General features: G+C 39.1%; 1 pseudogene; it reads left to right on the forward strand.

The window, feature by feature from the left end:
- The first annotated feature begins 209 nt into the window (after positions 1-209).
- On the forward strand, positions 210-2,536 carry LOC117035300 (nucleolar RNA helicase 2-like; annotated as a pseudogene).
- The last annotated feature ends 12,498 nt before the right edge of the window (positions 2,537-15,034 follow it).

Here is a 15,034-nt window from a genome sequence, read left to right on the forward strand (position 1 = left end):
GCCGTTTCCAAGATTGTCTCAGAATATTCTTGAACAAACAACATGACATCTAATCTGTCCAGTGATTTGTTTTCTTTTCTAAAAATTTGAACATTGCTATAATAAAATGAACTATATTAATGATAAACTACAAACACAAATAATAAGAATGTAGTACAGTTCTGTTTCTCTCTACGTGGTGGACCGCTTTACATAGCCTGTGCTGAGTGATGCCAGGGAAACTCCTTAGTGACGCAGATTTGGAATCAGACACGGCCATGGGAAAAATGGAGATACTTTGAAAGCAAAATGAGAAGAAAGGTAGAAAAGAGAAGACAACATCTGAAGAGGCAGCAGAAGAAAAAGAAGACGTTGTTTTCCCCAAAGCTAAAAAAGTTAAAAAGAAAGCAGAGCCTTCTGAAGTTGACATGAATTCTCCTAAATCCAAAAAGGCAAAAAAGAAAGCGGAGCCATCTCAAGATGACATTATTTCTCCTGAAACCAAAAGTGTGAAAAAAACCAAAGGAGCTCACTGAAAGGAAAGTTGTTACTTCTAAAACTAAAAAAGCAATAAAAAATGAAGAGCCTTCTGATAAAGAATTAGGTGCACTTAAGACCAAGAAGATGAAGCAAGAAAAGGAAATGAATGGACAAATTGGAGAGAAAAGCCCCAAACTGAAGAAGGGGTTCTCTCATTCTGGACCCGACTCCAACTCCAAGGAAGCTGCCAGTGAAGAAAGTAAGAGTGAGTTAGAGCAGGAAATACCTGGGGAACAGAAAGAAGGAGGTTTCTCTAATTTCCCCATATCTGAAGAGACTATTAAAGTTCTCAAAGCCTGTGGAGTGATCTTCCTGTCTCCTATACAAGCAAAGACATTTCACCATGTCTATAGTGGAAGGGATTTAATTGCACAGGCGTGGGCAGGAACTGGGAAGACATCCTCCTTTGCCATCCCTTTGATGGAGAAACTTCTGGGAGAACTGCAGGACCAGAGGGGCGGCCGTGCCCCTCAGGTACTGGTTCTTGTGCCCACAAGGGAGTTGGCAAATCAAGTAAGCAGAGACTTCAGCGATATCACAAAAAAGTTGGCAGTAGCTTGTTTTTATGGTGGAACTCCCTATGGAGGTCAAGTTGAACACATGTGGGATGGGATTGATATCCTGGTTGGGATACTAGGTCGTACCAAAGACCACCTGCGGAATGGCAAACTAGCTCTCTCCAAACTTAAGCATATTGTCTTGGATGAAGTTGCCCAGATGTTGGATATGGGCTTTGATGATCAAGTGGAAGAGATTTAAGTGTGGCACACAAGAAAGATTCAGAAGATAATCTCCAAACACTGCTTTTTTTCTGCAACTTGCTCCCATTAGGTTTATAATGTTGCCAAGAAATACATGAAAGCTACATGTGAACAGGGGGACCGAATTGGGAAAAAGACTCAGAAAATGGCAATCACTTTGGAGCATCTGGCTATCAAGTGCCACTGGACTCAAAGAGCAGCAGTTATTGGGGATGTGATCCGAGCGTACAGTGGTTTTCAAGGGCGCACTATCATCTTCTGTGAAACCAAGAAAGAAGCCCAGGACTTGTCTCAGAATGTGTCCATACAGCAGGATGCCCAGTCATGGCATGGAGACATTCCACAGAAGCAACGGGAAGAAATCACCCTGAAAGGCTTCAGAAATGGTGATTTTGGAGTTTCGGTGGCAACCAATGTTGCTGCACCTGGGTTAGACATCCCTGAGGTGGACCTGGTTAGACCAAGTTCTCCTCCAAAGGACGTGCAGTGCTACATTCATCCTTCTGGGTGAACGGGTAGAGCTGCACGGACAGGGTAGAGCTGCATCTGCTTTTATCAGCACAAGGAAGAGTATCAACACAAGTGGAACAAAAGGTGGGAATTAAATTTAAACGAACAGGCATTCCTTCTGAAACAGAGATAATAACAGCGTCCAGCAGAGATGCCATCGGGCTTTTGGATTCTGTGCCTCCCACTGCCATTCATCACTTGAAACATTCAGCTGAGAAACTGATAGAGGAGAGGGGGCTGTGGAAACCCGGGTGGCAGCACTGGCCTGTATTTCAGGGGCCACATCAGTGGACCAGCGTTCCTTGATCAACTCAGATGCTGGCTTTGGGACCATGATCTTGGCGGCGTTCAACTGAAATGCCCAACATTAGTTATGCTTGGAAAAAACTTAAGGAGTAACTGGGTGAGGATATCGATTCCAACGTGAAGGGAATGGTCTTTCTCAAAGGAAAGCAGGGTGTTTGCTTTGATGTCCCTACTGCAGCAGTAACAGGAATGCAGGAAAAAATGGCATGATTCACGGCACTAGCAGCTCTCTCTGGCCACGGAGCAACCAGAGCTGGAAGGACCACAGCAAGGATACCAATTGAGGTGTTAGGGGCAAGCGGGAAGGAAACAGAAGCTTCAGGGCACAGTGGGAAGGAAATAGAAACTTCAGAGGACAGCGATCAGGAGGTGACAACAGAAGTAACAGATTCCAAAACAAAGGCCAGAAGCAGAGTTTCAGTAAAGCATTTGGTCAGTAATTTGAACTAGAAGATTTATATGGCAAAACAGAACTCTGTCTGGCAACAGGGAACTGAACATTTTTTTCATACAAAGTTAAAAGGACCGTGTGTTTCCTTCCTGACCACTTGCCCAGGCCCCATCTCTTCCAGAGAGACAAGCTTCATCTAAATTATTTCATCTGATGATTGTCATTTATAACTTGATAGCTACTTCTATGTCAGGTCCTACGTTTGAAAAGGTGTATGAATTTATTATATTCGAATGTATTGTCTGTAGATCATAAGGAAAAATCAAGCATGTTTCTGTCTATGCTCTTGAAGTTGACCTGTCTTTTTAATTAAAAGTGTCTTTTAATAGTGTTCTTAAATGTATTACAATGAAACATTTATGAAATAAGATAAAATGTGACACATTCATTGAATGTAAAATAGATATTCTTAGACTTAAAACTATAAAGCGATAAGCTCATTTCAAATATATCCAGAATCTGAAGGGGAAATGCAGTTTGTGCATAGATTTATGTTTTCTAGTGTTCCTGTAAAAGTAACAACAGCATCTGTCTTATGCAGAGCTGTAGTCAAGTTTGAGACTCTGACAAGTCAATGTCTTTTGACTATTTACCACTCTATCCTGATGACTTCAAAATATATATATCTACCTCAGACATTTCTGCTAAGCAGCAAAGTTGTTTATTGAATTTATTTCTTTATTATCTCTGCTGGGGGGTTCTACAGTCACCTCTAAATCAATACCTCCATTCCACTTGTCATTTTCCACGACGTCCTTAGGCTGACCCTGATTTCTACTGTTTAATGAGTGGTATTATTATCGACCTCTTTAGCTAATCTCAGCCTCCTGGAGGTACCTTAGACATCTCCTCATATTCCATCCCAGCCCTGTTCTCTGCCTTATTTATACAATTTGAGTTATGGCCAAGCCCTATAAATTCTATTGTATCTAAAATTTCCAATCCATTTCCTCTTTTCCATTCAAACTGAAACCACTTCAGTTTGGGCCTCCATCACTTGTTACCTGGATTGCTCTAATGAGTTTGTAATAGATCTCCCTGCCTCCAATCCTGTTTCTCTCCAATTTTTCCTTATGTTGTTGTCACGATGATCTTGGAAAAATGGAAATCTGGTCTTGTTACTCATTCCCCACTCCTTGCCACCCCTGGCTTAAAGTCTTTGACGGGTTTCCCTAATTCAGAAAAATATTTTAAGATAAAACAAGGAATGCACTATGAAATTTTGACTGAAATAAAGAGTAGATTGACCTCCTTGTCCTCATCTATGAAATACTCAGATTCCATTTGATTAAGGATTATCAATCTCCCAAATGTTACCACCATGGATGAAATTTCTATGCCTTGTGTTCCTGGCACCAGAACACCCGTCTTCCCAACACCGCACACTGTCTCCATCTCTTCAATACTCAGCTTATAATATAGAAGACAGGGACTCAAAGGGTTACTGAGTCTCAGGATAATTTTAGGAAAGTAATAACACCGTGGGACACCATGGAAGCAGACTGCCCTGTCTCAAGGCTGACTCCAGAAGAAAACATCCACAAAGATTTTATAGATGACCGCTGACCACGTGGGTGCATTTCCAGTGTCCTTTGTATCCATCCATCTACATCACCACAGCTCAAATGTTGTAATACATGATTAGTGTGGAGTCAATAAAAAGGCTTTGGATGGTGCTCGCTTCGGCAGCTCATATACTAAAAGGCTTTGGATGTTTGTCTTGTGATAGGATTTATCTTCCTGACATTTCAAATAGAATGTACAACACTAGCAAGTCAAGCAAGGTACTCCAGCCATCCCGACATGTGTCCGTGTGATGCAAATCGACTTGAATCTACACAGCACATAGCAGCTACGAATCTCAAACTCAAGATATTAACTTGCATTTAAGGAAAGAAAAAAGATAGAAGACCTGTACAACTAGACAAATGGTAACACTGACGCGAGCCTGGGGCCTTTAGCATTTGACAGTCAAAATTATTATGAACACAATTCAGTTGTTTCAGTTCAATATGTGTTCCTTGTAGAACACTTTTAAAATACAGCCATCAAAACTGGTTAAGTCTAAAGAACTCATAGGACGTAAACATAAATTATGCAGACCCTATATGTAAATCAGAGTTTCTCTACCTTGGTACTATTGACATTTTTGGATGGATAATTCTTAGTCATGGGGAACTGTCCTGGGTATTACAGGATGTTTAGCAGCTTCCCCAGCCTCTACCCACTAGAGGCCAGCAGCACCTTCCCCCTGGTTATGCCAACCAAAAAATGTCTCCAGACGTTGCCAAATGTCCCTTTTGGGTGAAGGGAGGTACACAAAATTGCTCCTGGTTAAAAATCACTGATGCATGTGCAATATACGAGGTCTGACAATTACTAAGATTGAGAACTTGTTGCAACGATGTTGCTAACATTTTCTGATATCAGAGGGATTGTTCATTATGAATTTGTACCAACTGGACAAACAGTTAACCAAGTTCACTATTTGGAAGTGCTGAAAAGGCTGCATGAAAAAGTTAGACGACCTGAACTTTTCACCAACAATTCATGGCTCTTGCATCACGACAATGCACCAGCTCACACGGCACTGTCTGTGAGGGAGTTTTTAGCCAGTAAACAAATAACTGTATTGGAACACCCTCCCTACTCACCTGATCTGGCCCCCAATGACTTCTTTCTTTACCCGAAGATAAAGGAAATGTTGAAAGGAAGACATTTTGATGACATTCAGGACATCTAGGGTAATATAACAACAGCTCTGATGGCCATTACAGAAAAAAGAGTTCCAAAATTGCTTTGAAGGGTGGGCTAGGTGTTGGCACTGATGCACAACTTCCCAAGGGGAGTACTTCGAAGGTGACCATAGTGATATTCAGCAGTGAGGTCTGTAGCACTTTTTCTAGGGTGAGTTCAGGAACTTAATTGTCTAACCTCAATTGTTTTTAGGTAAGTGACATATTACTGAGCTATTTTTCAATAGTAGAGAAGAAACACATGTTGACTCTTTTCTCATAGCATGTGGGTACTCTTTGTATTTCTCATGGAAAATAAAAATCATGAAGAATATATACACAGTGGTATTTTTAACTCAATGAATAAACATTTTCTATTGTATCCTTGAGTACAAATATTTGAATAGAAAATTTTGGGGTTTTTTTCTTCTATTGTTTAGCTCTCAATGATAAACAAAGGGAAGTATAACATAAAGATATTAGCTGAACAAGGGTTAATGATAAAAAGTATACATAGAAATACGAAATGAATTCTCCATGAGGCAAAAAGACATGGAACACAGAGGACAAAGCAGGACAGGAAACATCAGATTCTTTCTACTCTATTTTGTTCATTCATTTAATGTATTGGCCCGAACTTCTCACTATGGGCCAAGAAATTTCTCAGTTATTTGCAAATATTAAATCACATAATCCTCCTCAAACTCAATGAACCTGGTGCTATTAATATTTCTGTTTTGTAGTTGTGGACAAGAAGGCTCAGAGAGATTAAATTGCTTGAAAAAAATTCACACAGCCAGCAAGTGGCAGGGCCAGAGTACAAACTCAGGCTACGGGGTCTGTGTTTTAGACGACTGCACTTCAAAAATGTACACTAGTTCAGGTTGCCTGGTCAAGGAAAACAATTTCTCTACTCACAGCAATTATGGTACCAAATGTGTGCGTTTTCCACACCAAACAATTCTCCAATTTTCTGCGGACACCTGCTGGGCATCCTACAATTTAATTCAATTGTGACACTAACTGCCTGGAGTTAGCACAGACCCCACAGAGTAAGGACTCAGTCCCACAAGACTGCCCCCACTTTGGATGCCTGCCACAGGTGGCAGGTCCCCGAGTTACCCACACTTCTGTCTGTTTTGGCTACAAATGAGCGATTCCTATGACCCCCTCCTCAGATATATACTTTGCTATAACGGCGCACAGAACTCAGGGAAACACTTCAGTTACTGTTCCTGGTTTACTACAAAGAATGTGACAAAGAATACAAAGGAATCGCCAGGTAAAGAAGGTGACATTCAGTGGGGTCCCCTGGGGCTGCTGTTCCCTTGGCGGTGAGTGTGTTACCCTCCTGACACATGAATGCATTCACCAACCCAGACGCTCTTCAAAGCCCCTCATTGGGGTTGTTATGAAGGCCTCTTTATGGAGGTTGATTGATGAAATCGTTAGCCGTTGGCGATTCACTCAATCGTTGGGACTGCAAGTTCCAACCCTACGATCACACGGTTGGTTCCCCTGGGAACCAGCCCCCATCCTGAAGCGATCAGGAGCATCTAGCCACCAGTCATGTCGTTAAATATAAACTCAGGTCTGGTTGAAACGGGCTTGTTATGAATATGTTCCTGTCACCCTTATCACACAGGAAATGACAAGAGATTAAAGAGCTCTGTGCCAGGCACTACGGGCAAATATATATATAATATATATTTATATTTATATATTATATTTATTATTTATTATATTTATATATTTATTATATTTATTTATATATATTTATATATAGTATATATTATATATATTTATTATATTTATATATTTATTATATTATTATATTTATATTTATATTATATATTATATACATATATATTTCTTGTTATGTAACAATATCACATCTGAACACTGCCTTCAGCTCCTGTATTCAAACTCCCTACTGCAAACATCGAGAAGTTCATCTGTGTTTCTGGACTGTCCTAAGTCAGGTTACCCCTGGGAGGAAAGAAACAAACCTCCACAGAGGTGGGCCTGGGGCTGCTGCTGGGCCTCCGGATTCGGACAAGTCTTTTCTATGCCTGTGGGGTATCAAGGCCTTGGACCAGGCCTGCTGGAGAGGCATGGAGAAGTGGCCACGTACCTGATGACATTTTCTTTATTTCTTTGTTTGTAAATCATGTCTGCATTTGAAAGCAAAATTGCTATTTAAAAGTTTACACCTGTTTTTCAACATTGTCAGCTGACCTCTCAGTGGATATGTAAAAGATGGGAAAAGGTGCCCATCTGGGGAGAGTGAATGGTCACGTATCAGATTCTAAACAGGTACAGTTGCAACAGGGACGGGTGCTGCTACCAGGGTTCTCAAGAACGAGACCTGCTCAGCTGAGCAGCTGCTGCTTCATGTCCAAACCTACAGATGCAAGACATACCACGGGAAGAGAGAAGTGGGGAAGGCAGCTGAGACCAGAGGATCTACAAAAACAGCTATTGCCTGAAGCTGCCGGACTCTCATAGCACTCAGATGATGAGACCACAAAGCACTGTCTTTATTTGGAAACTAGAAAATCTCACAAACCTGTGGCCGAGCCAGGAGCATCAGCAGCAGCCTTCCACTTGCTTCCACTACTCTACGTGGGGACCAAGGATGGCTCATAATTCTTACCCGGCTCATAGTAAACAAAGACACAAAGGAAGTGAAAATTCGGTTTCAGTGCAGTTGAATAAATTTATTGAAAATCCTTGTTTCAAAGTAATTCTTTATGGCAATGTCTGCCCAAATCCATACACTCATCTAGACAAGCACGTTTCTATCTCAATTTAATAATTCTTGCCTGTTCATGGTATGGACATTTTCCAAATGAGAAAGAAAATGTATTTAATTACAGCTCAATCCCCACTGTATTGTTGAAGCAAAGATTGTGCATATTTTAAAAGTTTGGTTTTAGATGTGAATGATCAGGCTCAAGAAAGAACAGGATGAACATTTAACAATATTACATATAGTCATTTTAGATAAAATTACAATATAGTAATTTTTAAAGAAATAGTTTCTATGATCATTTTTGTGAATGGAAGTATATGAAATTACCTCCTGGCACTTGACCTTGGTAGTCTACACTGGCAAACGGATGCTTATCAAATGATAAAGGACAGAAAAACAAACTGGGCCCAATGCTTAGTTTGGACTAAGAACTGTTAAAGCAGCTGAGGTCCACTGTGTTTCCTCATTCATTCATTCATTCATTCACCAAATGATTGTCCTATTATATGGAAGACACTGTATTATATGTGGTAGGCAATGAAGACAAAAATAAAAGGTCAAACTCACCTTTTAGAAAATCTATACATGAACTTTAGTCCTAAATTAAATGTGGTCTCGTGCTATGAATACTATTAACCCATACTAACACACAATTCTGTTAGTGTTCTTTCAGTTACGCATGCGTATGACCAGCAGATAATTCAGTTGCAAAAACTGAATACTTTAGCTTGAGACCTAAAAGTCATCCCCAATTAAACAGATTATTTGAATGTAAAAAATTACATTATTTTGTTTTTCTAATGAAAGAGTTAATTATCCTGTTACATAATAACTGCATGACATTTGTCAATCTTTTTTTTTCTTCCATTTATTATTTAACACATGATATAAACTCCGTCAGGGTAGTCAGAAAAACAAAATAATGCTCATTACTAATGAATAAATGTTTCAGATAAAATTAAGTCCATTTTTAGAATCCTCCTCAGTTATTTTGTATCATTTTTATTCCAAAGAAAATAAAGCATAATGAAAAATGTTTATGATTTTTTTTTCAATATAGGCATCCTAGTCATTTGGGATTGTAGTCTTACATAAGATAAGGTGTTAATTTGTGTATTTCAATAACAAAGTAAGGCAATGTCATGCAGTTCTCAGTGGAAAAGTTAATTTTAATGTAATAGAACAAATTAGCACTTTTAAGCAAGGTGGCCGTAGAGAAGCGAGTTCTAAGCATCCCTAAGAAAATGACACAGTGTTGAAAAGAAAGTGGAATTCAGCAGATGAAAACTAGACTGGCTCTACATTTTGCTCGGAAATGGGTGTTTTTGTTAAGATGTGCAGAAGCCCAGCTTGGTTTGTCTAAGTTATTATTTCTGGTAGCATTTAATCTTACCAAGTTTCCTTTTAAAAGTTTAACATTTGATATCTCCAGCAAGCAGTAAGAGTGACAAAAACTGTCAGCAATTTATTATTTTTATTATTCTTTTTTACTCCTGATGATATTTTCTTTTCACTGTATTTCATTAGTTTGCTAGAGAGAATTCTATTTTACGTAAAAAGGATCATGCTGAGCCTTTTCGGGAAAGAATATAAGAATACTGTTTGTTCCCAGTCACAGTATGCTTTTTATAGGATAATATAAACGGGTCCTCAGTCCATGGAGTGGAACAAGAGAAATAGCTTTAGTGCACAATTTATTTCTCTGGCACATGCTCTCAACAGTGACTATATCACTGCCACCAAGTAGACAAATGAGTAGTTTCTTAAGATTTTTGTTATACTTCGGATCATTAAGCAATTCAGTCAGCATTTTCCCTGGGCAACAGAATATCATGTGAACATCTGAGTTTAGTTTATGAGAACATGTGAACATATAAATGACTCATTAACAGGGCAATTCAAAAGCTAGATTTAAACATTGCTGAACGTTCTATTGGATAAAGATAGGCATTTATTTAATTGGAGAATGAGACATATGTATCTATAGTCATGTGGCATGGTACAGGGTTCGTCACCACTACATTAACTGTGTGGTCTTTTGGAAAACGATATATTTAATTCCAAATAACTCAAATTTTGCAGCCTGTGCATTTAATTCAACCTGACTCTTTACACTCGGTCCACGATGATAAATGAAAGAGTAGTAAACACTCTGATAGTAAAAAATTACCCACGTATCAAAGTTTTCATAAGAAACACAAGCATTAAAAGGCTTCTAACATCTACTGAAAGATCTCTCAAATTCTGAGAACGTGAGAAAGATGCTTCGAGGTAAAAACGGCAGCTAGGATTAATACATTCATTCTAATAGGCATTGTGTTAGATGCTTTGTGTATGCTGACACTGCAATTCCTATAATGTTTCTGGAAAGTAAGCACTGTTATTCCCACCTTAAAGAGGGAAAAACTGAGTCTAGAAAATCAGTAACAAAATCCAGATTTAAAAAACGAGGATTTATATCGTTGCAAATGGTAAGATGCCTGACCACTGTGCCGTACACCTGAAGCTGAATAATAATGAATGCCAACTATGATTTAATATATACAGTCACGGGATGTGGAGTACAGCGTAGGGAATAGAGTCAGTGGAATTGTACCAGCTACATACGATGTCAGAGGGGTAGTAGATTGGAGGAGGGCGGTTATCACTTTGTGAGGGGTGTAAATATCTGCTAACTATTACATTGCATTGTACACCTGAAACAAAAAAAAATGTGAAAAAAACAAAACAAGTATTTAAAAGATTAGAATGCAAACCTGAATCTGTCTCACTCAAAAGCTTTTCACATTTCTATACTGTCTCTGTTTGGTTAAAATAATTTAATGGTGTGTGTGTGTGTGTGTGTGTGTGTGTGTGTGTGTGTGTGTGTGTGTGTGTGTGTGTGTTTTAAATACCTTCAAAATCCATAAAGTTTGTATAGCTCACATAAAAAGAATTCCTTTTTCCTTACTAAGTACTATAGAGCCCTGAATTCAGCCCTCTTATCAGCCAGTTATCAAATTATTATAAACCTTCAAGTTTCTGACTCACATCTACCACAGGAAGCCATTAGGGTCTAGATGAAGTTTATTCATTCATTTGCTCAGTAATTATTAAGAACCTACTATGTGCTGCACACAGTCAGTGTCAGGCCTTGGGAGATAGTGCCCCTGCTACAATAAAGTTATTCATTAAAAAAAATACATCAACTTGAATTTGTATCTCTTGCCTTGTATTACAATCAATCATAGAATCATGAAATAACAATTTTTGTAGAACGCAAACACTGGCCTAGACAGAAATCAGGTGGCCAATCTTGGGTGAGGGCTAGACTTCCTAATTGTGATGCCAAAGCTTGAAATCACGAAAGAGAAAGATTGAATGCTTTGACTTTGGACACTCTAAAAACATCTATATAAAAAGTCACCATAAAATTACATGACACACACAAAACCAGGAAAGATATTTATAACTTATATTAGACAAATGATTTAAAAATGACAGAAAACAGGGCAAAGGACGTAAAGAGCTATTTCAAGAAGTAAATTTAAAATGCCTATGAACCCATGGAACTGTGTCTTACTTGAACGCAAGCAAGGACATGGAGATGAAATCAGTGATATGACCTTCTGCTCCTTAGACGGACACATTTACAAACAGGTAACACCCAGCATAGATGGGCTGTGACCAGCGTCGCTGGCTTCATCTGGTGTTACTGTAGCCATTTTTTTTAACAATCCAATTGAAGAGACCACCTCACTGCCAAGGCATTTTTCATAGGCCTTGAAAACCTTCACCCTGTTTTGTCCTACAGAATAAATTGCAATAGGGGGAGAAGTTAGGTGTGTGTGTGGCGGGGAAGTGGGCATCTTTCTCTTTGCTGATCATCTCACAACACTCACCTTCATGTGTTCCCTGCTGGAGCTTACATGCTGACAGATATGGAAAAGGAGAGGTATGTAATGATACATATACCTAAATATTTTCATAATTCAGAAGACCCTTCTCCCCGTTTCTTACCCACCCTGAATTTTCTGGTCACCAGGACTTAATCGCTAATGTCAAGCAAATCAACACTGTTTGAGTTGTCGATTGTAAGCTTGAACACTGACGGCTAATAATTTTTTAAAGCTATTTTTATGTTTTCTGTGCAACAGAAATCCTTGTTATTAGTTATCTTCATTGGCATCATGCAATTGCTACGGTGTCAAACACTGCCAAGGTATCTTGAAGTAGCGCTTTCTACTTTTCTGCTATGAAAAGCACAGTTCCACTTATCACAGTCTGGGGTCACACAATTTGAAGAACTACTCACTATATTATGATCACTTCAGCCAGAGGGGGCAAAGCCTTCTGTCAATTTATCGTCTACCCAAATGTTCAAAGTTATAATTAATTAGGAGGCAAGAATGTAGAGAAAATAACGTTTCAAAGATAAATCTAGTCATAGAGTAGTTCGGCATGTCATAATTTTTCTATTTCTATAGCAACTGCCAAATTCATGTCTGCCTACAAATTTGGGAAGTCATAGAAGGGGGTAAAAAAAAATCTGGCGGTAAGCCAAACAGCGTATCTGACATTTCCATATTTGTTATAATGTGTCAAAAAAAAAGCATCTACAATACTATTGGACTCAGAGTGTTGAGAAGTACTGGACTCCTGAATATCTTTTGCACCTCACTGTTTCCTGAGTGACTTGGAAGAGATAGCATAGGTGATCCTGCTCTCACTTTCCCGGAACTCATCTTAAGTTCAAATCAATCATAGGATCACAGCACTTTATAAATCTAGAAGGCCAAACTTTATCTCCCAGGCTTCCCTGTATCATTTAACCTAACCATCACATTGTCGGGTGCTCAGGAGAAAAACCCTGGAAATCAGGCTAATCTCTTTCCTCTCTCCTCACATTCAGTCTATCTGTAAGTCCTCTCATGATGCCTCCTAAATAAAATCTACAAACAACCTACCACTACCTTCATTCCAAATAGTCTCTTTCAAGCCACCTATACATCTTGCCTTGATTATTACAACATTAGCTGAAGTCATCACTTCCATTTTTACCCCTAGACAAGCCATTTCAAAACGTGTTTTAAAAGCAAAAATTGGATCATGTCATTCACATGCCTAAAACCATGCAATGGTGGCCTCAGTCAGTTTCTCAGAACTCCGTTCTCCCTCTCTTCTCTTTCCTCACTAAGGATCAGACACACAGGCCTTCTTACTAGTCTTTTTTTTATTATTAAAGTTTATTGGGGTGACAGTGGTTAGTAAAACTACATTGGTTTCAGGTGTACAATTCTGTAATACATCATCTATGTATCACATTGTGTGTTCACCTCCCAGTGTCAGTTCTCCTTCCATGACCACATATTTGATCCCCTTTACCCTCATCTCCCAACCCCCTTACCCCTTACCCCCTGGTAACCACTAAACTATTGTCTGTGTCTATGAGTTTTTGTTTCTTTTTTTGTTTGTCTTGTTTCTTTGTTACTTTCATTTTTATATCCCACATAGCAGTGAAATTAAATATTTACTAGTCTTTAAATAATCCCACCTTATTCCCAATTTAGCACTTTGGTGCTTTCTTTTCCTCCAGAATACATTCTTCCTAAATATTCATGTGACTAACTTACTTTCATCATTGAAGTCTCAGCTCATATTTTATGTCCCTTTAAAGAGATCTTCTGTCATCATCCCCGTTAAATAGTCCTTACCACTCACTCCCTCACCTACCATTTGCTGTCTCATCACTGTGCTTCATTTTCTTCAGAGCACTTAGCACTACTTAAATTACCTTATTTGTTATTTATGTAACCATTCAGTGCCGGTCTCCTTCACACTAGAATGAAGCTTCCCTCAAAGCAGAGGCCTCTTCTGTTTTTGTTTTCCTTTGTTTTCCATGGCTGTATTCCACCTCTACAACGTGGAATACAGACACGCTCAAGAAAGAAACACTGATGAAATAAATGATGCCCTTAATTTGACCCATGGAAATCACACTCACAGAGCTTATAAAAATGGACTAAAGTTTTGCTCCTAATAAATGGCAACAGGATGGAAATCCAGATCCTCTGACTCATATCCCGGTGCCCTTGTAGCCAACCAGACCGCCTTTTCTATTGTTTGACGCATATTAGCATTCTTATTTGTTGGAAAATTGAAGAGCTATAGAAGCGGTCCAGAGAGATAAGAAGAAAATGGGAAAATACAGCCTTAAGCCAAACATCCCTGAACTTTTGACTATCATGTTTCAAGCTGTTGTTCTTTTAAAAATTTTAACTCTTATGAAGGGTGATTTAAAATCCTTGATAGGAGAGTGAGTGGAAGAGATGATGGTAAAATCTATTCCCCACATTCATATTCACTAAAAACAGAATTCTAAAGAAATGGAAGGAAGAGATTTTATAGCTGAGCAGCACTGCTGTGCAAAAGAGAGCCCCTGCTGAGGTTCTGGGTGCTCTTTCCAAGGAATACCCCCCCTCCAGTCATTCCATAGTCCACCCCAGGTACAAGTAAGTCTCACTCAAGCCTAACTCCAGTCACCTGAACAAGAGGTGACTCCTTCCAATGGCACATTGCTTAGAATGAGAATGTCAATAGAAGACAAAGTTGTAAACGTTATATAGCTTTTCATAAAGGTGATGATGGGATGTAATCAACATCTATTATGATTTTCTGTCTAGCACCCCCTTTCAACTGGACAACTGCCCATTCCTTATCCCATGTGACCCAGGTGGGACTGTCAATCACAGTGCCTTTTCTGCCCTCTGGCAAAAAAGCATGACCTTTGATCCGGATTTCATCCATTATGCTTTCTCATCTTTCAGACTACAGTTATTAGCCTCATGGGTAGGCATATGACCAAAGAGGGCCAAACAGGTAACTCTTGAGATTTTGACAAATTCTACAGGAGGGTGCTTCTTTATATCTTTCTTGAAATCAATGAACATATGAGCTTGGAGCCTCCCTAGGCCATTATGAAGAAAGCCTCAAGAATAGAAACAAGAACATAGGAGCA

Source organism: Rhinolophus ferrumequinum, chromosome 15, assembly GCF_004115265.2.
Source record: "Rhinolophus ferrumequinum isolate MPI-CBG mRhiFer1 chromosome 15, mRhiFer1_v1.p, whole genome shotgun sequence".
Classification (NCBI taxonomy): domain Eukaryota; kingdom Metazoa; phylum Chordata; class Mammalia; order Chiroptera; family Rhinolophidae; genus Rhinolophus; species Rhinolophus ferrumequinum.